General features: G+C 41.5%; 1 protein-coding gene across 1 annotated transcript in view; it reads left to right on the top strand.

Annotated features, from left to right (window-relative positions):
- Positions 1-8,002: 8,002 nt before the first annotated feature.
- Positions 8,003-26,870, top strand: part of LOC139814711 (lysosomal acid glucosylceramidase-like) — a 102,485-nt gene continuing 83,617 nt past the window's right edge. The window contains exon 1 of the mRNA XM_071781184.1: positions 8,003-8,262. The gene's annotated coding sequence lies outside the window, so the exon portion shown is untranslated. The remainder of the gene's footprint in view (positions 8,263-26,870) is intronic.

The raw sequence follows: 26,870 nt of genomic DNA, 5'->3' as shown, positions 1-26,870 counted from the left end.
TCAACTAAGGTAACATTAATTCTTGCAAAATCGCATAAAGCGTCAGCTACTTGGTTGAATATACTTTCAATTTAAAACAATGCGTCGCGTAGGTAATGAATTTCTCTAGTTCTTGATTTGCTTCTTGGAATTACGAAATACTGCTGAAAGTAATACGGAAATAACCCAAATAAAGTTAAGAACTCGGGTAGCGTCTGGTGGATGGCCTACATTTTATCTTCGAGAAGTTTTGCGAAACATTCTGTTTCCATAAATCACATATCTTATAAATCTCACGTTTTCCTTAAAACAAATTTAAAAAATAAATACGATCCCCGTTAGTGCTTGGCCGATATTTACGTTAACTTCTCTTTCTCCGAACATCTGCGATCCTTATCATCGCGGCAATATATATTTTGTCCGCGTAACGCATGTTACGCCTTAACGCCGCAAAGGAAGATCAGAGCCTACATATATCTCTTACCCAAGAAATCATTTTGTACCACTATAGCGATAACTCGCGCGTCGTAGAGGGACTTAGCAGCTGATCCTAGTAACTCCCGGAGTGCCCGCCCCCTCGATGGATAATATCACGTCAGCTTTAGGGAGACGCGAAAATCCAATTCTCGCCTTTCCCTCCGTCGCCTCCCCTCCCCCCTCTTATTCTTACCCTCCTCGGTTCCTCTTTTTCTCACCGTTCTTCCGCTTTCATACGACACGGCCTTACCCCAGCCACGAAAGATATTGAATCACCGTCCGGAAAGAATACGGAGTTCCTCTGTCTCCGGAGTTTCATAACTCCAGAATGCTTTCGTTGGAAATCAGAGACAAAGCGCGGCGTGACCGGTGAAGTCGGAGGTAGGTAGTCGATGCCCGGGTTTCGACTTGAAATACCCGCTTTAACTCTGCGACACACTGCGCTCTGCAGAACCCTGGTCACGCGCCGATCTCTTACGTGGACCCGACCCTTTCTTACTTGCTACGGCTGCCACAATCCGGAAAAAGAAACACACGAGAGCGCACTCCCAGCATGATTGCGTCGTGAGAGACGATGAGGTTTCTAATTACGAGCTTTAACGGCAATCCCCGGCGTTGACATTCCATCGAAGTGGAGTAAGATGAATGTCGCGTTAAAAAGAAAAACGCTGGAATTGTACACTACATTGTGAAATAGTTATCTTTTACTGATAAGCTGATAAATAGTTGCAATTTAAGCGCTCGTTGTGTAATTTTATTTTTTAGTGTTTAAAACGCAACGTAAAAAATAATAATAAGAATAATAATCAATAATGACAATTAAAATAAATCAAGCTTCAAGATACATAAGATTCTTATGAATTCAATGAATAATGTTGAACGTGAACGTGTCGGTTGAATTAATGATGTTGACGTTATAAAGCAATATCGGTTAAGGGCTTTCACAGTGTCTCCTCCCATATAAATGGAAAGAAAATCCAAGTCGATGAGGCTTTTGTATGTATTTGTCAATACCGCATCGCTAAAGGCACTTTTGTGCGATCCGCGACAAAGTTGTACGTTACACGCAATTCTCTTTGAGACTCTTCTCCCGTACGAAATGCTCCACTTTGACTTTCGTCGCGCTCCGCTCGCTCCTACTCACGTATATAAACTCGAAACTGGTCGCTAAACTTGCCAACTGCGCGCGCCGCGCGCGCTGCTGTTTGGTGAATAGTCATGAATTAAATATCACTCCCGCATGTCTATCCAAGGGACCGCAATGCTAACCCAGAAATTATTTTAAAGTCAAATTCGAGGTATAGTAGTTTACGTTGGAACCAAATAATGGTCCGATATCATTATTTTCCCCTGTCTCATGAATTTTACACGTTTTGTTGTGTGATATCGGTATACGGGATAACGTATCAGTCAAACGTAATCAAATTTATAAATACTATTTAATGTTAACGACACAATTATGTAAATAAATCGCTTCAAACTGCTCTTCTTTTAAGAGCCTTTATCTTGATTTCCATACTTTACGTTAATCGACAATTAAATTTATATATATTATCTTTTTCCCTCGGTCCGATCTACTAATCTTCCTGAAGCACGCAAGAAAGAAATAATTTCACAACAGTTGGTATTCATAATTCATTCGCATTTATATTTCCTGTCTCCTCGTTCCGCCGTATATTACTCCTTAAAAATGTACTCGGAGAAAATCGTCCGGCGACTCGGATTCCTCGGGGTCGGTATGCGTGGCTGTTTTGTCGAATTAAATTCCACTTGAGCGCTCCTCCAACGCTTCTCGTACGTCCTCTCGTAGAAAGAGAGAAAAAAAGGGAGGAAGCGCCGTCTCTCGTTTCGCGGGACGATAGCGCGCGCGTCCCGTTTCTTTTATTGCCAGCCTTTAAACGCCGACGCGAGAATCGCGTAAGACCAGGGGCACTTTCGTTAGCAATAGAAAAACGGTAAGGTTAATTATTTTCTCTGCCTATCTCGGAGGAATCGTCCCGTTCCCATCTCTCCGACGCCGCGACGCGTTTATCCGTAGAGTTCCTCTCACGGCTAATTACGTGAGAAAAACATAGTCCCGCATTCCTCTCCTTCCTTCCCACCCTGGTCCCGCGCCCCGAAATAAGCGTTATTTGTAATCCTATTTTAAGGATCCAAGAGAAGACAAATAACCGTGCTGTTATTCTTGTAATTGTACATTCCGCATTCCGACCCGAATCGGTGTAACGCGCGGCGTCGCGCGCGCGTTGTCTCGGAGAGACAAACGTTTTCTCAAGGAACAACTCGTCACGAGATTTCTTCGTGGCGCACGGCGGAGACAAGAAGCCGGCAAACACCCGAGCGCCCGGTGTAATCGTTCGCCTCATTAGCAGCCGCAGTCGGCCAAGGATGAAGAGCGTCTCTCTCTCGCGCGCGCGCGAAGAAGTATTCATCGTCGACGGGCAATTAGCTACTTACGCATTTTTCAGAGCCGTCACATTAATCTCCGCGGTAACAAATGCCTGACAGGCTCCGGTTTAAACACAAAGCAAATAATAGCTGTCTGCTACGATCTAACGATCCGCACCGGTCCGTATTGTGCTCCGAAAAGTGTAAAGAGAGTATTCGCGTCAAGGATTAAATTGACAAATTTTATTATACGTTGTTACTATAAATATTGGAGTTTCGGAGAGTCGATTTAAAATTCGATAGAGATAATCAACTTATCATTTTTCCGGGATGTCCTCTTCGCCGAGCATATCCGGGGTGGTTTTCACCCCGCGATAATTCCACGTCAGGTCGCTTTAATCCCCCGCCCCGAGGGGGTACCACGAAACCGTGTAGGAAGTTCGGGAGACGCGGTAGTTTCGCCGATCATAAAGATTTATATCAAAGATAGAGACGACAACCGTGTGTGTGCACCTATATTTTAGCTCATAATAATGCCGTTAACTCCGGTGTCTCAAAGATTATCGCGACGTGATTTCGCGGAGCTTCAAGCCCGGGGCAGTATAAATATACTTATTTCACGAAAAAGCAGACGCGTCGCAAAGAAATATGGGGCACTTTGCCTCGAATAGGTTTGATGAGATACTAAGCGAGTGAGATCGATCCGTTTTGGTGCGCGTGAAGACAAAGGAGGACGAGCCAGGCAATTGGGAAGTATCGTCTACGCTTATCATCACCGTTCATTTTACTGACGTTACAAGAAAATTATTACCAATTTCCTCTATTACTGGGCATACGCCCACTCCCTGCCGTCGGCGTAATAAAACCTAATCACCGTGCAACTACCGTCGTAACTACCGCCTTACATGTTGCACTCGTAAAGCATCTTCAGTTGTTTCGCGCGACGTTGAAGACCAAATGGTTGATTACCGTGCACGATCTTCATAAAAGTCTTCTAAATAAATTCAATTATAGATATTACAAAAGTAATCGTCATGGCATTTATAACGTATCGAATTTAAAGATAAAATCGCGAAATAATACTAAAAAAAAATCTCAGGAAAAAATAAAAAATTTTTATTTTATCTAAAATTAAAATACAACGACAAAAATGTGAGAACAGTCTCGGGAGAATTTTATTTAAATATCAGATTATAATTTTTAACATTTATAAATATAAATTGACTTGAATATTTTGAAGCATGGAATGACAATGTCTAGTACACTCTTTAAAGATAAAAAGACTTTTTGCGCACTGTCATTCCGCATATTCGGAGGTATTTGACAGAAATTTGACGGAGTATAAACATGTATATGAATAAGCCGACGCGAACTTGGACATCAATGTCAGTTCCGTCGGTGCATCGAGAGAAAAGTTTATGGAGATCGATACGGATTGTTGGCATTTACGGCTGGCGTAACCGAAATATTACTCCATCTCCATGCATTTATGCGGCGTGACGACTAGCATGTCACGTATGGCGAAGTAGGTTATTTATGCTATAAAAGTGCGCTTAGAAAAGCATTAACGGGTTAACGACCGTGCGCTCATTTTTTAAGATATCAACGGGTGGCTGTCGCGATGCGACTACGGATAATCGCCAACAAATAATGAGTACCGTGGATACTCGAATGACTTGTAAGGTTGTTATCCAAAAGTTTCCTCGAATCGTGCTTTTTTTTAATTTACGCTATTAAATTAGCATTACCATATTTCTCACTTTGTATATGCGTAAATTTATATTTTATAAAAACGGTACTATATATTGTCGCGACCATCACGCGCGCAAAAATTGCAGATAAGATTACAAACGACGCCGTTGATAAAGACTTCGCAGGATTCTGATCTCCTTGCGGGATTCAACGAAGATATGAAGCTAACATCCCGCTGTGAGCGAAATGTCGCGCCAAGCGGCGATATGTCGAGTCGCGGGCGTTAAAAATCGCGGCGCATTAGTTACAATGTAACGCCTCGCGCAGACGGGAGTTGCGCTGCGCAACGCCGCGATATATTACCGCGGGAAAAATAGCCGGGCATCAATTACCGTATGTAATACCACGCACTGCTGCTCTATATCGCACGGTGGTAAGCTCGAGGGATGGCATATCAGAGGCACATATAGAGCGGACGTCCACCGCGCCGCGCCGCTTCCATTTGCCCGTCATTCATCCGCGCTTCAGTATGGAAATCTATCCTGGGAGCTATGATAACTTTCCCCCCCCCCCCGGCCCCGGTGACGTGGAAGTTCAACCGCGACGATCTCTTAACTTCGCGCGATGAGAAACGCCGGCGGCGCCGTGCCCGGCAGGACATGTTACAAATTAACTCTCCGCTCGTAGCGAAAGAGCTACGGGAAAAAAATTTTTTCTGTCACTTTTCAGAAAAAATGTAATTACGCGAACTTTATGAAACGCGATTAAATTTTTTCAAACGGAAATTTTTTCACGAGGAACGCCATTTCTCACCGTCGAGATTTCAATGCCGCCCATATTCGGTCCGTTCTGTAACGGTGAACACGGGAGAGACTTCGAACAGTTAATTACTCTATATACTTGCGCCGCGATATCTTTACAATGGCTTAACGCAACGTATTGTGTGAGCAAGCGTGTCAAGACTTGTTTTGTACGCGGTTTCCTTCCGCAAACACAAACGCACCCTTTACATGCCCTCTGGCAATGGCGTCTGGCATGATAAATGTATCACCGCGTGAAAAACCCACTGCAGTTTGCCGCATAATAACTGGCGAACGGGGGAGGGGGGGAAGGGACATTTAGTGCACTTAGACCGGTGATCTATCGGCCGCGAGGCGGCCGGAGGCATCGACGCTGGATGTACTTTTTCGGCGCTCTAACCCATTTTCCCCCTGATCTATTGGCTTCCTTCGAATAGACTATCTGTGTAATGGCTTCCGCGGCATCGAACGCGCCCCGGCTATTTTCCGTCGCGCGCCATCGGATAAATGCCGAATTCGCGGCACGCCAGGTAATCCACAGGCGTGATTCGTGATGCGCGCTCGCGAAGAAAATCGATATACATAGAATAACGAGTAAAATCTATAGAGTATGCTTGCATATAGTTGTTCGTACCCGCATACGTTTAGAACTGATCCTTTCAATTCTAGACGGACAGTTGCAGCTAACAACTTCCCAAAGTTGACACATAAATATATGACTTGAAAATATATTTCAGCAAAATTCCGCTGGAGTAAACAGTTTCCGCCAAAAGCGGATAGTAAAAGAGAATAATAAAACCAGTGAAAGTAAGCATTCACCACAATGCACAAACTATCAAGCACAAAACATCTGTAGTATAAAAATGCTCCACGTGTTTACTAACTCAAGGAAGAATGGCAAATTACGCTAATAAATAAATTTTATTGTCAATAAAATGCCGGATATCAAGAAGAATTTTAAAGACTTAAAAAAACTTTAAGTACTTGGACGGACTTTCTTGGAAGTTAGCCATTTATAGAGAGAAATCTATAATCAATCGTGGGAACATACTGACCAGCAAATTCTTGGTCTCTCCCCCTCCCTCTCTCTCTTCTCTCTCATATTTTCGTGATGGTACACGGAGAATATATATATGTTGCTAAAGCATAAATAGATTTCTTTTCAAACGCTATAGTATCATCTATCATAATTTGAATAACGGGAATACATATCTAACTCCCTCTCTTGAAAAGATATATTTATTATAGATAATAAAACCAGTCAAACACGAATATTCTTAAGCGCATGTATAATAATAGACGCGATTGTTATCGGTGCCATAATTATTTTTATCTGATTAATAAATACACTTTGATTGGCTTACTTTTGTATAATAATTGCAATGTTAAAATGCCAAATATTAACATGTCTTAAAGACGTCTTAACGGCGCGAAATCGATTATTCGGCCCGCTGGACGTGCTCCTTATCTCGCGATCTACATTGCGTGTGCTCGCAAAATACTATTATGCACACGCACATTCTCAGAAATTGCGGAAAACGCAGCAAGATTGTTCCTAGAAATAACGACGGTGCATTTGCGATCAGCCGGGCACGCTCTTGTTTCGCTGTTTGCCAAATCTACATTTCATCATTCTTCAAATGATGCTGATTAATTCTTCTACTACCAAACATAGATGTCACATTATAATTTAGTAGCAAGAATACTTTTATATCAGTGTAATTTTATTTTACCTTTTTATACAGACTAGAAATTTAGAATATTATATGTATTTAATCCCATAAAGTATAATACTTTAATAGAAAGTTCAGAAATAAGTTAAAATTAAAAATTCTAATATAAAATATGACTGTATTTGATGAATGTATATAAATTATAAATTTGTTAGGTATTGCTAACGGAAATAATTGCTCAGCTAATTTTGTCTTTTAGTTTAGTGTGTTTAGATATTATATATATTATCAGATGATACTAACGAGTTTATATTTAATATTAAATTTTAATTACTATAAGCATTTTAATAATATTATTTAATTATTTGTTTTCATAAACATTTTTATATTTAATTATATTTTTACATTTAATTATTCCACATAAAAATAATTAAGAAATTTAATGTTAAGTTTAAAATTAAAAAATAAAGTTTTTTTTATAATCAGATAATGGAAATTATATAATTTACTATTATAATTTTTTGCTTCTAAATTATTATGTTAAAATTAATTAACGCTTTAAATTAATAAAAACAATATAATTATAATAAATTAATAAAATATTGGACGTCATATTTTTCATGGCAATTAGATTATATTCTTGATTTATTAAAATTATAAAAAAAATTTAATTTATTAAAACCACATAATTTTAATTCTCTCGAGACGCAAAATTGTGACACAAAGTAATAATACTAAATTTTACTTATACCTACACAAATAAGTTAAGCAAATGTTAAATTAAACGTGTGGTGACAGATAATTCATTGAGACTAACTTAAAATACAGGTAAAGAATATTATTCAAAAGAAACATTTATTTTATGGCACATATCTTGTAGCAATGACGTATTTGTTTACGCTCGGCGCTCGGCCTTCGCGGGTCAGCTCTTAATTTTTAACACGATATATACCTAGCATAACCTGTGCACTGGTGCGTAGTCGTTGTGTCATTCGGGTAGTGAAATGTGAGTAGTGCGAATCGCTCCCCGTATGTCATGTTGGTACTTTTTCGAAATGCGATCGTTCCAAATGAAAGATTAACGTATCTCAACCCGTGATTGATTAACTCTCGAGGAGGGATTCGTGTGTGCGACTGAAGCGACGACCATTTAAGCAGATATTTTGCACGTGACATTCATTTAGCTACAGTTATCGAAGCATCAAAGGACGGATGTTGTAAATTACTGTTTTCATTGAAATGTATATTTACGGGTAATAATAACTTTTTTTATTTTGGGATTGAGAGCATATATACAGTGATATAGAAATCGTTAGATCGAGAGACTCATAACGGAATATCATAATTATATAGATTTATTAATAATAGATGTGCATATTTTGCGGGATTTGCATTCAAAATGTATAGGTATGTATTACACGTAATACTGCATTCCGATGATATATTTTCAAATGGTCTATCGAGTCTTAATTAACTATCAACTCGGTGTAATTAATTGCACCATACCGCATGATACTAGAGTGAAGTATTCGAATGGTTAATACCGCGCGCGATCGTAATTAACCGTGTTTTTGCGAATAAGTGATGTGCAAATGCAACGAAGGAACAAAAGAGAAATGCAAGCTTATGAGGCAATGGGCTATAACGAGGTTCAATTACGAGGTAAAATCAATCATTGTTTACTATTTTAATTGTTATTTGTATATTCAATTTGCTTGAATGATTTAAATAAGAGTTAAATAAGATAAAAAGAGAAAGAAAAATTTTACTTATAAAATTTAATAGAAATTTATACTTAAGCAGAACATTTTGTTTTGAAACGGAAAAGAAATACAATTATTTTGCTGAATGTTTATTTGAAAACTGAATAACTATATGAGCATATCATAAAGTTAAAAATTTTAATATTTTATTTTTTAATAAATATCTTTAATAAAAGAAGATAGAATAGTAGTTGGTTTTAATATTGTTGCAAACACGATATAGTGTGCTTTTTCCAATGCAATTTGTTTTAAGCTGTTACAACTTTTCTGAGCCGAGATAATACAATTCAAAACTAATATAATTAAAATTTTCTATTGTAAGGCCAGAGATCGATTTTCGGGAAATCATCAATTTCTTACTTTCGTAAATAATCGACAATATCTCAGGAATCAATCATTTGAGACAAGTGATCTTGTATTCATTGAAAGCGTTATAGTCTTAGCTTTTCAACGAGACCAAGATTATTTCGCTATGATTTTTCTGTACGAAGATATTGACGACTTTATCGACCAGTGATCTCGATATAAAGGCGAAATCGGACAGCGCGCTTGACATATCGTATTTTAAAACACTTGTACTACATGTGTTTTCACACTGTTTTTCAGCAGCGTATATTAGCGCATCTGTCAAAATACACGCAAAAAAATTGACGCGACGTTCTTTTATGAATGCCGCGCGTGTGCCGGATTTTCAAAACGTCATAACTAGACGGAAAAATTGACGTAGCAACATGTAACAAAAACTAATATTCTGTATCTCGCGTCCCGCAGATGTTTACTTGAATACATATATAATGCTCTTGTCATAATATCTATAGACGTATATAATAGGCTAAAGATAAAACAATGAATTATAAGACAAGAAGAACCGCTAATACAAATATTAAACATTGTTTTAAAAAATGTATATTATGGATGTGTAAAAATAGCGTCAGTTATCTTTCGCTTTCTCTTATTGGAAGTGATATTCAAAATGTGCTATCAAAAATAATTTGAAACAACGAATCGATGAGAATTATTAAAGATTTCGGCACAATTGAATTTAACCCTTAAATGACCAGTGGGGTCCAGCGGACCTCAGACCCTTTAGAATGAAATGTTTTCAAATGTTCTTGCCAAAAATGGAGCTCATGTTCCCATTGATGATAGTTGAGTGATTGACCTACCCGTGTGTACACTTAGCAGTACTCAGTTTACTTAATTTTTTATACTATGTCGAAATTGAAATTTGAACAATTTTAGCATTTTATACTCTTCTCTAGACCTCGAACAACATTGAAAAAAATTGTCATAACTAAAGATCAAAAAATCAATGAGTAAGGAGACATTTTTCATGCTGGGGTTTTTTAGACCCCTCAGTGAACTTACGAGATTCTTGAGAGGTGTGGCATTTAAGGGTTAAGAAAGGCAATTTTTTTATATCTATAATAAAAATGTTCCATATTGTTTTGAACTAAGAAAAATGTTGTGAGTATAGATACTATATGCAAATAGTTATAAAGAATTAATTATAAGTTATCGAAGTTGTGTTATGTTGTAACAAACTCACTTTCTCGAGAAGTGGATTATTCGCTGACCATTAATCACCCCCGCGAAGATTTTTTTCACGAAAAGCCGCCCGAGAATGTCTCGAAGTGTACATGATTGATACGCTGGACCGAAGCTCAGAGGGAAAAAACGTGCATTCCGAAAAAACGCGCGAAAAAGGGTGGAAACTATCGAATCTCTCGTCGAAAGCGGCCAAACACATTTGCAATTGTATTAACGTATCCATAATATACTTTTTAATGTTTCGAGTAATTGGAAAAAAAACAGAATGATTGCTGTTACATCTCTACTGCTGTTGTCGCAAATATTGGTATTATTAATTGGCATTTTTAGATAACTAAAGAAATATTGATGGCAGGAAATACTGCTATTTTGGTACATTTCTGGATTTCAGATTTTGCCTGTCTTGAGATAGAGACGGGAATGTCCGACTAACATCGCCAAACATCTCCCAGTTTCGAAGTTTTGGAACGCCGATTACCCGCTTCTAAAGTAGCGAACGTTAAAGTAGATAAACGAGGTCGTCACTAAACGAATCGCTCGTAAGTCTGTTTCCGCAGATTTCGCATATTTCTGCATATCTCGAAAAATTGAGATGCGCGATATCTTACTTAGCTGCAGAAAACGAAATGGATGTTATAGGCCGGTATTCATATAGTCAGATTTTACTTCAAGACCGTCTTACAATTAATAATGTCTTAAGATGCTAATACAGCTCTGTGATTGGTTCATAATATCTTAAGATCGTACTTATGATGGTCTTGCTCCAACATGAATAGTCTTTATATATTTCGCATTATCATGCGCTTGCATATAGTAATACATGAAACTACTTTATAGACTCAATATGATTTGTTGCTAGATAAATTAACTTGTGATTAGTTTTTAATTCTTAGGAATATTCGCATAAAACAAAACTGTATCGTATTACAGAATAATTTCGGTTATCCTGGAAAGTTAAAACTTTTATACACTCAACTCTCTTTTTACGCAGTTTTTTTGCGCGTTTTTTTACGCGGTTTTTCGAAAAATTTTTGTAATCTCTCGTGTATGCGTGCAGACTTTAATTCTAATTTCTAATAATAAATTAATGAAAATTTTCAACTGGACGTATGTTTTCTCATATTATCAAAATTATAAAAATGCGAGTAATTCTTTAGACAGATTATATTTTTCAATCATCTTTGTAGCTCCAACGATATTTTAGCAGCTTGGTTGTCATTGTCAATCATAATTCGATTATCATTTATACGTTGTTCGTTCACCCTTATTCTCTTCAAACTCAGTCATGTGAACAGCTTTCAATACAAAATAGCGTCAACTGAAGAGTGTGCGTGTTAAGCTAGAAGCTTAAAATTCAGCGCAATTATTTCAGTTCAGTCTCCCTGTTCTTCTTGCAATTAGTTGCTCACTATAATACAGTGACCAGCAAAAGTGGAAGTAAAAATGTTAAGCAGAAAAATTAGAATTGTTTTTTTTTTATATTAACAGTTGGAATAACAATGTTACTGCTTTCATAATTTCTATGCATAGTGAATAAACCTATTGCTTGCCTAACAAGTTCGATGGAAAATCATCTACAAATAGAAAAAAGTTATATTTTGAACACTTTTATAATTAAACAAATAATTTAAAGAAAAAATTATTTTTTTTTACTTATCAAAATTACAGTTTTTTAAATTACGTGGAAAATTAGTCTTTTCTTTTATCTAGATAACAGTTCTTTTGCTTATTAAATTAACCAGCAATTTACAATAAAAAAATATATATATTTGGCACTTTTATGATAGGTAAATAATTGTTTTATTTTTATACTGTATACGCATAGATACACTGTGGAACATAAAAGATAAAATTTCTGTTTTTCGATTTTCGTCACATTCGTTAGGCAGGAGCGGGATCGAATTCGCACAACACTCTCACCATGCGAGAACGATCTTCGTTACATTGTGTGTTGTTTGCGCAAAAAGAACAGTTTGCACAGCGCAACGATCCACTTGTGCAGGCGCGCGAGAGATGGATCCGATTAAACTTCTCTCGCTCTCCTCCTCGTTTCTCCATCCTCCTTCGCGTTTTGTTAACGTTGAGAGCGAAAAAACATTTCAGCATAGCAAGCGACGAGATGCGAGAGAGCGCAGAGCGGGCGTTGATGTGACGCGGTGAACCTGGAAGCCTAAGAGGATTGAGAATCAGCCTTTCACAACTTAATACCCCGTCGCGGTTGCCAATCGACGATCGATCGCCGTAACGAAACGCGTCGACGTTGTCGATTAAGAGCGCCGTTCCCGTCGTCATCGTCGCGGCGCGCGGCGTCGACAACGACGACAACGATCTTCAGGGTTTCATGCGAGCGATGAATGCGCGGCCCCCTCGCGCAAAAGAGATTGGATTTAAGCGAGGTAACTTTCTTTCAATAAGCTCCCTTTAGCGACCATTAAAGGGCTCTTAAGGCATGCGAAAGCACCGGCGGGCGAACTTTTCCGCGGCCTGTTTTATCAAGATGCTGCCCCGTGAAAGGAGAGCTGCGATCGACGCAACTTGACGTGGAGTCCCGTCGCGTCTCGTCTCGACTCGTCTCGTCTCGTCTCGTTCATGGGGGGTTGAAGGAAACGTAATTATGCCCGGAGTAAAAGGAACTCGATTAATGCCGCGAGAGAGAGAGAGAGAGAGAGAGAGAGAGAGAGAGAGAGAGAGAGAAATGAGCACGGTTGCTTTATTAAAGCTCAATCGACGTGAGCGATGACGCATTTTTTCCTATTTTCTGTCGTGTTCATCGAATACGCACATTCGCGCATTAATCTTTGAACATTCCTCTTTTTTAAAGAGAAATTACGCTCTCAGAATTGATGCTGGCAAAATCGCTGATTATAGAGTAAGAATTAAAGTAATCTAATTATTTATAGTCGATAAAAAAAGAAACATAGTGATAACTAGTGAAAAGAGAAATTGTATATGAAGGAAAGGTAAAGCTTTTTGGTCTGAAAGATCAATATTGCTCTGGATGCATGATTTTTTTGCGTCAAAGATTAAGGACTAAACGAACATGGAGTTACTTCGCGAAGAAGGAGAAACGCTGAAAGTAAACAAGAGTGACGTCGAGTCGCGCTCGATTCGATCGCGCGCAAGGCTTTTATATCGGTACCGAGAGCGCGGGCAAGGCACATACCTATTAGGCGAGTGGCATAACGCGCGAGTCGAACCAACCGCGAGATCGCGAATCCCTCGGAAATTTCCCACGAGCGCGCGAGAGCGGGCTGCAATTTTCATAAAGTACTTCGGTGGTGTACGTGGCAACTGGAAAAATTCCAGGAATCGGACTGGCTACAAAAATACTGAAAATTCAACGGCGCGGCGGCAATGGCAACTGCGTTGAGTGTATAAAGCCTTGGCCGAAACGACCGAGGGGAACTCCGCGAGTTACAGGCATTTGCATATTATCACCAATTCCGCTAGTCGAGCAGTGTCAGTCGTCGAAAACGGCAGTTCGCCAAATTCGAGGGGAAAATTGCAAGAAACTCGGAGCACGGTGTGTAATTGAGCTTGATATCAAGTCTAACTAGGAATAATTGTAACGCTCGCGATAATATTCCTTTAAATCTTTTTGTAATAACGCAAAGTAAATTTTCCCTAGAAAAGGAAACAAAAATCAATAGTTTGTCACCGGGTGCTTAAAAATTTTACCATTGACTTTGGACGTGAAATAAATCCAGCCACTTACGAACTATAAATCGATGCGATCCTTCGGGCGAGACTCCGCCACGGTTCGCGAAACTTTCAAAACAGTTTTTTTTTTTTTTGCAAAGCTTCAAGATGGTACGGACGCGGTTAATAAGACGACCCGACGAAGGTATATGGAAGGTGACGAAGGAGAGGGTCGAGATGTCGGAGAGGGTGAGTGCTTTGAATAGGAGGGTACCAACGGCATAACAACGTCCCGGGGCTTATGTGCCTCTCGTCCGATATATTATACATGTGTACGTGTATATAAATGTATATACATATATGCATGCACGTCGTCGCTCCCTTGTCGCTGCAGTTCGACATAACGATCCCGAGGAACAGGGAGTAACTGGCGGGCGGGGCGGGCCTCGGCTTTATCTACAGGCTACTGTCGAGATTAACGAAACAAAGGCCAGGGACTCGCGACGGAATGCGTTGCCTCTTGTCGAGAGGTCGGTCCCAGAACGGCCATATCAGGCTTTACGTGCGCGCCCATCAGGATACGGAAGCCGTGCCGACAACGTCGTCGCTCCGCTAATCGTGTCGCGTCGTTTAGGGTTCCTCGGCGCGGTTAAACGCCGGTCCGTATGACCGGTGAGGCGTATATCGTCTTGCCCTCGCGTTGTTTCCCGCACGTTCTTGAATTGAAAAGGAAATGTCGCTAGGGACTGCGACACGGACGCTGCGACGTGGACAGAAGTTGGAGGAAATTGGAGATTCACAGGGTTGATAAAGATGTGCATTAGACTTTCAGGAGAAAAGCAGCTATAACTATAAAGAATCAGACACATTTAGCATGTCATTAAAAAGAAATTTATTTTCAAGACTTGCGTACAGATGATTTGAAGCAATATATATCTTATGGCAAAGAAACATATTGAAATTTAGATAACAATAAAAAAGCGCATGTATTTAAACACTTTCTATATCGGTGCGCGTAACGCATCGAATTAAAAGCCGATTTATTCGCCGTGTAAATCTTAAGTTAGATCCTCAGCTGCTGTAATATTTCTCGGCAAACTTGCCGCCCAATCTAATTTCACCGGTGGTGATTTATAGCCCGCGGCATCAGCCAACTGTTCGCCGAGCGGTTTCTCGCTCCATAAGATGATTCGACTCTTAACCGGACACTATGGGGCGGTTCGCGAGGGCGGTTCGCAGTTGCATCCGATTACACCGTATAGTCCCTGCAGACACCGGCTTGTAATTTTCGAACAGATGCGCGCTATTATGACCGGTCTACCGACTTGCAATGCGATGCGAAACAGAATATATACAGCAAGCGCGAAGTGCACGGGATGGCGGGAGGGTAGATACCGCCCCTATTCTCCCATTCACCCTCGTCGTCGTCCGTCCATTGTCCTTTCTTTGACGTCGGAGAGAAGACGATGCCGGGAACTTCATTAAGGGTACTTTGTAGATTTTCAAACGACTTAAAGTACCGGGTTCTGGCGAATCGTACCGAGCGTCTCACGGAACTGCGTACTAATTACGAACGCTTCGGACAGAGTAATCATTTTTCAAAGAGGCAGCTCTCGAGAGAAGCTCCCGCTTCGCCGAGGAATCGTGATACACTTTTACGCGCGTGCTTAATTGAACGCGTTATATCTCGCTTCGTTCCTTAAAAGCGGAAAGAATAAGCACTCTTGACGTAATAGCGAGGAAAAAAAGCAACCGTGAAATTTATTCTGTAAAGAAAATTTTTCTAAAAGCGCGATATTGGCACGATATTGAGATCGATCTTGTACTACATAGAATGATTTAAAAAGAAGTCAAGATAAAAGGATTGAATACTTTATATCATTAAATTCCTCGACTTTTTTTAGTTAATATGTATATAACAAATTGATTCAACTTATCAATTAAAATTAAACTAAAGTTTACCCGCTCATTGTAAGCAAAGCTATATAAAAAATAAAATCGACCAAAAACGAACAACAGTAGAATGTAAAGATTAAAATTACTATATGAATAATATTTCGCCATGAATAAACGATTTTTAATTTTTTATCTTAAAAATTAAATTACTGTGAATATCTTACCATGAATAAATGGGATTTTTATCTTTACGTTCTATTGTTACTCGTTTTTGGTCAATTTCCTTTTTCATGGTTCAAATTATATTTTTTCCTAATTAACCCTTAAATGCCACACCTCTCAAGAATCTCGTAAATGACATGAGGGGTCTAAAAGACCCCAGCATGAAAAATGTCTCCTTACTCATTGATTTTTTTATCTTTAGTTATGAAAATTTTTTTCAATGTTGTTCAAGGTCTAGAAAAGAGAATAAAATGCTTATATTGTTAAAATTTCAATTTCAACATAGTATAAAAAATTAAGTAAACTGAGTACTGCTAAGTGTACACTGGTAGTTCAATTACTCAACTATCATCAGAGGGAGCATGAGCTCCATTTTTGGCGGAAACATTTGTATGTAAATATATAATTGTAAAGGGTCTGGGGTCCTCTGGACCCCGGGTGGCATTTAAGGGTTAAAATCGATAATTAGTATATACTGATTAGTTTTCTTTCCTTTGTCGTGCTTCTTGAGATTACAACCGCAAAATTGGAAAATATAGGGTAAGATCATCGCGTTTATCTGTTATGTTTGGAATTAGCATGCAATCAGTTTTGGCACAATCGCCATTGTATGTTCGTGGTTCTATATCTTGATCAATTTCCCGCGTTCGCATTCGCAGAATGTATCTCGGCTTTCGTAGCTGAATTTTAGTCTGACGCATCGCGTATCGATGACAAAAACTACTGAGCAACGAGCTCGTACAAGGCTTTCCGCTGGTACAGCAACGTAGAAATCCTCAATTTCACGGTTTACTTGCCGGGAACCGGTAGGAGTTCTCCTAGCCGTGCATTTTGCGGCGCATCCATTCTAGAAAGAAGTGGTTCTTCCTCTTGTTTCCCTTCGAGAGAGCGTACGTCTATACGCGAGTTCATCGCCGCGCGTCATCCTCGTCAAGACGAGTCGGCATGCCTTTCATGAGCCAATTTGTGCAATTGCAATTCAAAGCGTAAGTAGAATCGAGGAAAATGAGGGGGATGGCGCAACTGCAAACGTCTCGCATCCGCAATCTGCGCGAGATTATAGAAACGTCTCGATTATCTCAACCGGTGCGATGGATAATCGAGAGATCTCACAATAGGAATACCAAGATTCAGTTGTATAGTACGAACTCCAGGTTGGAAAAATCTGCATAAATAAGATCCATCAAGTGTAAATATTAGCAGAAAAAAATGTAAATAATTCTGATTCTACACGTTACACCTGTTTCACACAATTACAGCCGTTAATAGAAAAGATCCGAAAAAGAAGAGAACAAGCTTCTTGTACTTTTTTCCTTTGCACTTACGTAAATCTCCTCGTCATCGTTGAAATGTTCTCTTTAAATAAAATACATTCCGGTCGTGCAGTCGTGCGGCTGTTTTCCCACTGCGAAATTATTAACTTTCCGAACTGTTGCCGCGCGCGTTTAAAGCTTTCTTTCATCGGGCAAACGAGCCCTCACTCCACATAAATAATCGAGCCGCTGCCACCGGGAGCCACGTAGTTACGAAGTTTACAACTACCGGCGCCGTTTGGTGCCTCGCGTACGCTTTTATATCGCGTCGGATAAACAAGCTCCGACGTTCTCGCTCGCAGGCTCATTCGAGTTCATGATGCCTTTCAGGTACCACAAGCCGCGCGCATGTATACATATCCGCGGGATATACATATATGCAAGACAATGTGCCGCGCGCGCATTTTCTTACCACCGAGACGACGACGACGTCTCGGGGAATCGGGGAAAATTGGTCGGCAACGACGCGAAACTCCGCGCGTCGAGGAGAGACGAAAAAACCTCGGTTTCCACCGCTCTCAAACCGCCAACGACAATTCGCCGAGCTAACGAAGCGAGCGCGGGTCAAAGCACTGGTTAATTAAACGTTCCTCCGACGTCGCATTCAATCTCCAACGATCTCGTGGAAACGAGACGCGAAGCTTCCCGAATTTCTCGCAGAGGAAGTCGCGCAATCGCGACTCTTCGATCCTCAGAGGATCGTCAATTTTCGGATGGCGAGTCTTCGGAGCTAAACATTTTTCGAGCCCTTTCGAGGCTGAACGCGGTTTTTCTTCTATTTTACACGCGCGATAGGCGATATATGAGGCTCTAAGAAAAAATATCTCTGAACAGAATTGATAGATGAAACTTGACTTTCGTTAGTTAGATCCGCTTTTGCCCCGTATTTTCATCGCTCACGCTCTTCACGGTCCATGCGGAGGACCATTGTGCGAGAGCAGGACCCTCTCGGAATAACGCTAATAACGCAAAACGGAGACTGCTACGTCATGATGTAGCTTTTTTGTGAATGGAAAGGTCTCGCCATTGTTCGACAAGTGAGGGACGCATTCTATCTACGACTCCTCGTTCGTTTCCCGGTGACGATCGCACTTCCTGGCAACTCGTCATTTCCTGAAATAGAGATAGTTTTATTTCTCCTTTTCGTTCTATATGATATATTAATATTTATATATTAATCGCTTAAGTAGAATTTTCCATACATCTTAATTTATTATACGCTTCTTCCTCTTCTTTGTGCAAGTTTCGTAATTCTGAGAGCATCATTTATCACTGAGCGACGATCAAACAAAATTACGCGAGACGGTGAAGAAATCGCTTTGGCAAGTGTCGCCTCGTTAACGGGACGGAACGGGCGTAAAGACACGCGGGCGCGGCCGTCAGCCACAAGGGCGCCCGGGAAATCAGTGTCCGGCCGCAATTAATGTCTTAATTGCCATTGGGAAGATCAAAGGAGTAATTAACGCAATACGTGTAATCCTAACGGCTATAAAAATACGAGCCGCGAGCGTAGATTTCATTGAGAAGTAACTCAACACTCCAACTCTGTTTTCCAACTCTGACTCCTCTCTCTCTTTCTCTCTCTCTCTTTCTCTTCCTCTCTCTCTCTCCTTCTCTCTCTCTCTCTCTCTTCCTCTCGTAAAGCTCCGTGTTAAATTATGCAATCGACCTTGTTTGCAGCATCTAAAGTTATTTTAACATGTGTTTTTCCCATTATCAGTATTTTTACGAAATTAATTTCATTTACTTTTCCAGCTATCGTTATTTGCCGTACGTGTTTCTCACATTTTTACGATCACAGATAATTTCACGTCCAGCTTGCTGTTCCTGTGCTCATGGATATTTACGTTCGTTGTATATAGGAATTTATGTACTCGTCTGATTGTCTCGCAAACGTGATACGCAAACGTCGCTGAATAATGAGTATAATTTCGCACAAGGGCCGGGAAATCGATTTTACTCACTTGTCGCGGGAATGAGCGTGACTCGTAAATTCACCGATACATTGATACGCGAAATGAAATTTATACTACAGATACGCGTCTTCGACGTAAAACGAAAGCGCGCAATATATGTCGATTCCTTGGAAATGAGGCTTGGAAAAGGCTGCATTGCACGCAAATGCAGAACGAGCGAAATAAAATTTTATAGCTCACAGTCCATAGACACGGAGCCCGTATCGAGAATACAGTTACCGGAACTAACACCTTCCAAACCGGATATCGCATTCTCGCGATCGCTTCAGAACGCCGGCTGTAAAAACAATGCGTTGCTTGAATTATTCGAGCGGTATATATACCTACCGGACTCAAAATATCTCTCTCCTCTGGCCCTGAAATATATTTCACGTTACTCTTCATATCTTGTCCGTATATAGATACGCTTCTCTACATCTCGCACAGAGCAATTTCGAAATATTTCAAATCAAGGAGATCATCCCCCATTCATAATACATATAACGAGATATATAAAAATCCGTTTTTGCTTTAGTTTTCGAAACTCTCCCGTTTATTTATCACGCGCGATGTTTATACGATCGAAAAATTCGCCTATAATATGGAGAAATTTTGCTTTTCCGCGCTCGTGCGAAACGCGGCGAATTATTCGCGTAACGTGCGCCGTATTATTCTAAAGTTGGGACTCGTTACCGGGGCGAGAACAGTGAGGCTTGTTATTTTACGCAAACGGCGGCACGGCGGTATAACAATAGCGAGAATGTTACGCCGCCACCAAACAAACACACCGCGCCGTGCGAGCGGCGTGACGATGGGGCTGTGGCCGGAATCGCAGTGCGGAGACGTAATCTTGAGATCCCATACGGTCTTGTGTCGAGGGTGTAATTGCCGCTCGGGGGCAATCACGAGATTATCACGACAGCGGCGTTCCCGTGTCCGTTCGACTCTTAGGGTCGCCCTAGTGAGCCATTGCCTTGCGGTAGAAACAAAGGTATCAGCGCGGCGGCTTTATTAAGCTTGGCCGGGACCTGCCGACAAAGCACCGATAGTTTCGGCTAAATGAAATATGGGTCGGCTATAAATACCGACCTATCGATAGAGGGATGGGGGGGAGGGGGGCCTGACATCGCCCATGGCGCTACGACTTCGGACAAAGGATAACTGTATTCGCTTCAGTTGACTTGGGAAGCAATCAAAGCTGCATCGCGTCGCCATATCGCGGCTCATTCGTGCGGCAGGAACCCGCGAGACAGAACGAAACTGGATAATTTGAGTATAATCTTTCCGTGGACATTATTACGTGGTTCATTCCAGACACCTCTATGCCGAGACGGTCTTCATAATGTTTTTAATGAATTTTTAGGAGCAGCTATTTAAAACTGAAATATATGTTATTCCATTTTATATATTATAATATCGCTTATAAACGGTATTAAAGGTAAATGTACTAATGGATACTTAAGACCTATGTCTGGACACCTTTATCATTTTAGTTTTTAAATAAGTGTAACGCGAATTAAAATCAAAGATAAAAATGTAATACGAAAAAATATTTTTATCTTTGATTCTTTGATTTTAATTCGCGTCATAACTTATTTAAGGACTAAAATGATAAAAATGTCCAGACATAGGTACGTGTCCAGGCATTGATACATTTATCTTATTATCAAATCGTTAAGATTAATTCTTTCCGGAGCGAAACAAAAAACGCGAACAAAATTAAGGGCGAGGATCTCTCTTGAATCCGATGTAATGCCGAACAATGTTAAACGGCTTGGTACAGCCTTCTTATTCGCAAATGCGATTTGTCGTTCCTCATAATAAAGCGGCATCGACAGAGAGAGAGAGAGAGAGAGAGAGGTAGATAACAAAAGTGACTGGCGCTACTGAAGGGTGTTCGCAACAGAGTTTCAAAGAGCCTCAGCGTTTCTTCCATTACAGAGCATATCTTTGGACATAGTCGCGAAATAACGGCCGTGTAATTTTGCTTTGATATAATTTCAAAGTGCATTACGCTTTCAAAGTTTAAAGAAGCGGCGTCGTATATGCAGTATTTGTAATTCGAGTATCGGCATACGCGAATGAGAGACACGCTTTCGGCAAGATCTAAATTCGGTATTGTGCCCGCTTTAAATTTTAATCCCCGTGTGATGCGGTACTGAAATTATCTCGGTTAAAATACACGTATTTCTAATTATTCATATCGTCTGTTTTCAACCTTGTAGATTCGCAATCTGCACGTTTGCGGAAACCTCGCTGCAATGTATTATTTCGGTCGCGATTCAATTTTTAATTAAGCTCCCTACCATCTGCATCGTATAAGCGGCACTCAGCCACGTTAAATTGTAACCTGTTTGTCGTATTCGGCGTATCAGACTTCCGGTCAAACTGGTAAATAACCGGGATAGAACTTTCAGTTTGCCGTACGCGCAGCCTCAAGGCAATGAAGATCCCAATAACGTGGGTGTTGTCCGAACGACTATATTGAATCCGTCCTTATTTAAAAAATAAACGTTTTGCAATCCAGCTGGACAACGGACACCTTGAACAATTACAGAGAGGTGAACAAAGTAACGAAAGTATCGTAAAATGTATCAATTATTTTCCCAACCCGCTTCGCGCGTATATCTGGCGCGTTAATCAAAGCGAATTTCCGTTGCGCCGGACCCTCGCGCGATTTACTTTGCCAATACTTGCCTCAGTCGCCGCGTCGACAGTCGACACACTACTGACGCTTTCCCGTTGAAAGCCCCGAGAGCAAACGCGCGTCAGAAAGCTCCCGGTGTAGTCGCTCGCCAACATCTAATAGCGTTCTCGTGATAATCGCTAAAGCGTAAAGCTCAGAGAGGCGACGACGAGTGCTTCCGCTCGAGATTCTCCGGACAAGACTCCGCGCGCGACTGTCATTTTCTTAAAGCGACTCCGTGTATAACTCCGCTCTTGTACTTAATACATGAACGAGGGAACGACGACGGGGTCGGGGGAGAGAGGGAGAGAGAGCGAGAGAGAGAGCTTCCCTTTCTCGGTATTTTAGGTCGGGGGTGCTCTCGAGACGGCGAAAGCCAAACAGCGACAGTCCTAGGTTCCTCGTTCCTGGGGAAAAGCTCGTGGCTTTCGATCGAGACGCGACTCTCAAAGCGTCGTGCTTTTCGCTCGAAGGGAAAAAAGGAGAAGGAAGGGAAAACGGTCGTCTCTCCTCGGCGACGTTCTCGAGAAAACGGCGGCGAATAGCTCGGGATCCATTTAACTTGAATAGCGTTCGTCGACTCCCAGCTCGCAGCTCGCAAAAGTCGCAGAAGCAGTCGAATAAGAAGAAATATATATCGCGTCCCATTTACCATGATCGCGTTCTCCGTCTACTCCTGTTGTCGGTAATGCCTGATACTTCTCTCGTGACGCGACAACGCGCGTTAACATTATCAGAGTTTAGCGTGTATTAGCACGTAAACGCGAATATTTCTATTTCTTTTTCTTCAACGTGCTGTGGCGAAAACTTTATGACCTTACATTCTATTCTAGTAATTAAAGATATACAATTAAAAAGCCAAAATTAAAATATATATACACACATATACATGTATAAGAATTTTTAATTATAAAATTTTCTGGACGTTATAGAGATGGAACGAAACGTTGAAATGTTTGGTCGTCAGTGTACTCTCGAAACACGGCACGCGGAAACGTCGTCAGACACAAGCAAGCGCGCGTGCTGATAGTCACTGCGAGGAAACCGAATCATTTCCGGGGTATTTGCAGCGTCAAAGGCAGCCTCGTCGCGCCGGTGGTTTCCTCCGTCCCGTGTCGCGGAAAGAGAAAATCGACTCTTAGCATTATGACAAGGTAATACGATGCGACGTACCAAAGGGCGCTCTTGAGGACGATAGATCTCGCCGATCTGCCGAGGCAGTCGATCGAGAGCGCCATTGCCAGAATCGCTCGGCTCGAGGAAGGGGGTGGAAGGGACGCGATGAAAAGAGCAGAAATTGCGATTTTCAGGTCGGCTGTTTCCAACCCCAACCTATCGCCATCTTTTTCTTTACATCCTCTGTCCCTCCTCTCCCCCCTCTCCCTCCCCGTTCTCTCTCTCTCTCTCTCACTCTCTCTCTTTCTCTCTCTCTCTCTCTCGGCGGTCTCTCTCCCGGAAATCCCGAGAGAGATTTGACGCTCCAGCTGTATTTTACGTTTGGCAAACCGCGGAAGGAGCGGGAGGTAAAAGGAATCGGCACAATCGCCGATGATCGCGCGAACGTGCTTACCGAATTCTCGGCTTCTTACTCGAGCGCAATTTGATTACCGGACGTCGTGTCGTCGGTATTTCACGCTATTTCCAACCGCGCGCGCGCTCGCACGATTTCCCCCGCATTTGACTCGGAATGAATTGCCCGTTAGTCGTATTGTAAAGATAGTACGCGCGCACCCGCACCGGATGCTCGCGCGATCCACTTTTCATCCCGTTTATAATTCATCGCATCTCATCCGTATCTCTTCTCGGGGCATAGGCAACCCGGTAACGGATCTCTTCCCTTCTACTACACCGTTGTTTTATCGAGTATGCATCCCGTCTCACATTTAGTTGAAAGTATGCGAAAGAAACGGCACTCCGTTTCTACAAAACGCCAGAGAGAAATGGCGTGGATCTCTTGAAAAATAAAAGCAATATTGTTCCTCGGAGAGAAACGCTTCTTGCGAAACAATTTTATTGTTTTATTTAACTTCTTGCACTCGCGCACGCGCGCGCTTTTCTAGTGCTTTCATTAAACGCGTGCTTCGGATATTTCATTCAGCAATTTTCGACGAAATTCTTTTATAAGTGAAATTGATTGTTATCCACTGAAAAATCACGACTTATGTAGCAACGAGCATGCAGGTCTTCGCTGTTTTTAGGTCTTTCCTTTTTCTTATCTCGGTGCATATTGGACCATCATTTTTAGAAACGCCTAAGCGTTTGACTTCCGCTCTTCAAGACTTTTTCTTATCTCGCTCGCAATTTGGACTATCATTTCTGGCCTAGGTGTTTGACTTCCGCTCAGTTAAGACCATTCCTTTGCACTGCACGACGCGATCGATGCGACGCGAAGAAATCAACCGTATAACGAAAAATGCATGGCCAGCACAGTGAATTGCTATCGATCAGAGGAAAAAAGAGGACAACATTTGTTTTTACGAGGATGAAGAAGTCAGGGAGAGACATAAAAGCGGCCTTCCATTGCAGCGGTTTGTGGTGCTCCAAAGTCGGCAACCATCAACGTCGCGGACGCGATGCGATGCGACGTCGACGTTTCGACATGATATCGATTCGAAGGATTACCGCCGAAGTCTGATCTGTTTGGACAGAAGAGTAACTGCGGCATAGGACGTGAAATGGCGGAATGACGACTACATCGTCCTTAACGCGAATGGCTCGTAAATGCATATATCTGCCATCACAAGCACTGTGCCGACTAATTGCGATAATAAATATAATTATTACTGCTACAGTTCATTGCATTTTGTTCAATTTACTTTCGCATTACGAGATGACATCGCTCGGTTATTAATAATGCTATTAATTGCTTTAATGTGACAAATTCCGTTTGCATCTTTCTCGATATAGCAGTAGTAAAATAAAAAGGCAGCAAATTGCATACTGAAAATTTTTGCGGATAGCGCTATTCTTTGGCTTATCATCCGTCATTCAGTTGGTTTTACAAATTGCATATATCCGCGTTTTGAATATCTAATGCGCTGTTTCCGACATCCAAACGTCGAATCGACCGTATATCGACATATGCGGGGGTTCAGTCATACGCTTCCCAAACCGCCTTTCCGTCTTTCACTCTCCCCCAAGCGCCGCGAGGGGTGCGGATGAACGCACGGAGGGTCGGCGCATCCGCGTAACCAGGTCATGCTGCGCGATGTTGGCGGGTCAGGATTAGGTCCTGACAAATATCGAAACACATCGTCCTAACTCGTGCGTCGACCGCCGACTATAGAAGGGTAGTTCACTGCTAACCTGTATATATAGGGTGATTCGGAATTACTAATCGTTTTCTTTAACATTTAAACATTTACAAATGAACGAGAATCTATTTCTTTTACGAAGTTTAGTCGTATTGCCGTTAATTTTGCTTTGTGTCATTTCTTTTAATTACTGGCAAAACAAGAATACTTGCTTAATTCTGAAAAGGGAAAGATTTACGTATTTAAAATGCAACTAATCTATCTCGTATTTCTTTTTACGATTCTATAAATAATTTTATTTTATATCTCGTCGAAAATAATTGCACGTGAAAACTCGTATATGCAAAAATGTTACTTTTATTCGATTTTACTCGTACTACCTCGACCTCCCACGCATCATTTATCTTCTATATTGCGTGCAGAAGTTATATGAATAAATGGCGACTCTGAATCATCCGATGTACGCCTGTGCGTGTAACTACGTGGCCGATCGTACGTGTACGCGCCGGCATACGTATGTTTATCAGCCCGCGTCGTGTGTACGCTCCGCTCGCTCAAAGTCCCGGCCGTGGTTACCCGACCGGCCGTGTTTAACGAGACACGAGCACGGCTCACGTCAGATCGACGGCACCGACGGCCACCGACGGCCACCGACACACGAACGAATGCATCACGGCCGAGTAACTAGCGTGCTTTTTAAATGAAAAATCTCGCCGGCCGCGTTCGACGCTTTTCCCAGCACGTCCGCCACTCGTTTGTTCTCGCCCGTTTAAATACCCGTTGACAATCCGAGCGTTGCGATTCGATTCATCGCGCCCGGAGCGCGTTTGACGTCCGTCAAGTCCCGTTTAAATTACTCTTTAGTAATAAATTCTAATAATCATTCTGTAAGTAACACGGCAATATGTTTGGTATGCATTTTGTTTGTCCCACGTATAATCTCTCGCGAGCCAGTCTCTCTCCTTTAATAAATGAGAAATCGTCAAAGCAATGTACCCAACGAACTGGCATCGTAACTCTGTGACGAAACGAGGATTCACTCTCCACGTCACATTTCGTACGACGTTATTGTGACTGGCGACATTCGCAAAGTGAAGTAGGGGGTGAATATTATTTATTCACGTCAAAATGCGATACCGTCGTCACGCTCGTCATCTCGAGTGGGATTCAACGAGCGACGAAAGGGAAGGCGAGTCGTTAACTTAGCCGGCTCGTCGACGACGGCTGAGGTACGTAACGAAGAGTGAATACAAGAGAGACACGCAATCTCCGTAATAGGGGGAGACCGCAAAAATGGAACGGATGGGGTAAGTTCATGGAGGGTAACGTTTCTCGAGCGCGACGAACAATGTTCTCCGGCGAACACACCGGTGGCCGAACGACTGTGTAATTAAAAAGTGGAAACGCAGACGGAAATTGTTGACGCTGCGAAGGCTCAGAAATCCCCGTCACCTCCGGGGCGTTCGCGAGCGACGCTACGTGCCGTTGCGCAACATTCTCAGAATCTATCCAGATGGAACTGAGGCAAGGGAGATTTATTTTGCTTCCACTATTTGCCGTGGAAAGTGAATTCCGGACGATT

The sequence above is a fragment of the Temnothorax longispinosus genome, chromosome 6 (assembly GCF_030848805.1).
Source record: "Temnothorax longispinosus isolate EJ_2023e chromosome 6, Tlon_JGU_v1, whole genome shotgun sequence".
Classification (NCBI taxonomy): Eukaryota; Metazoa; Arthropoda; class Insecta; order Hymenoptera; family Formicidae; genus Temnothorax; species Temnothorax longispinosus.
This window is presented reverse-complemented; position numbering and strand designations above follow the sequence as displayed.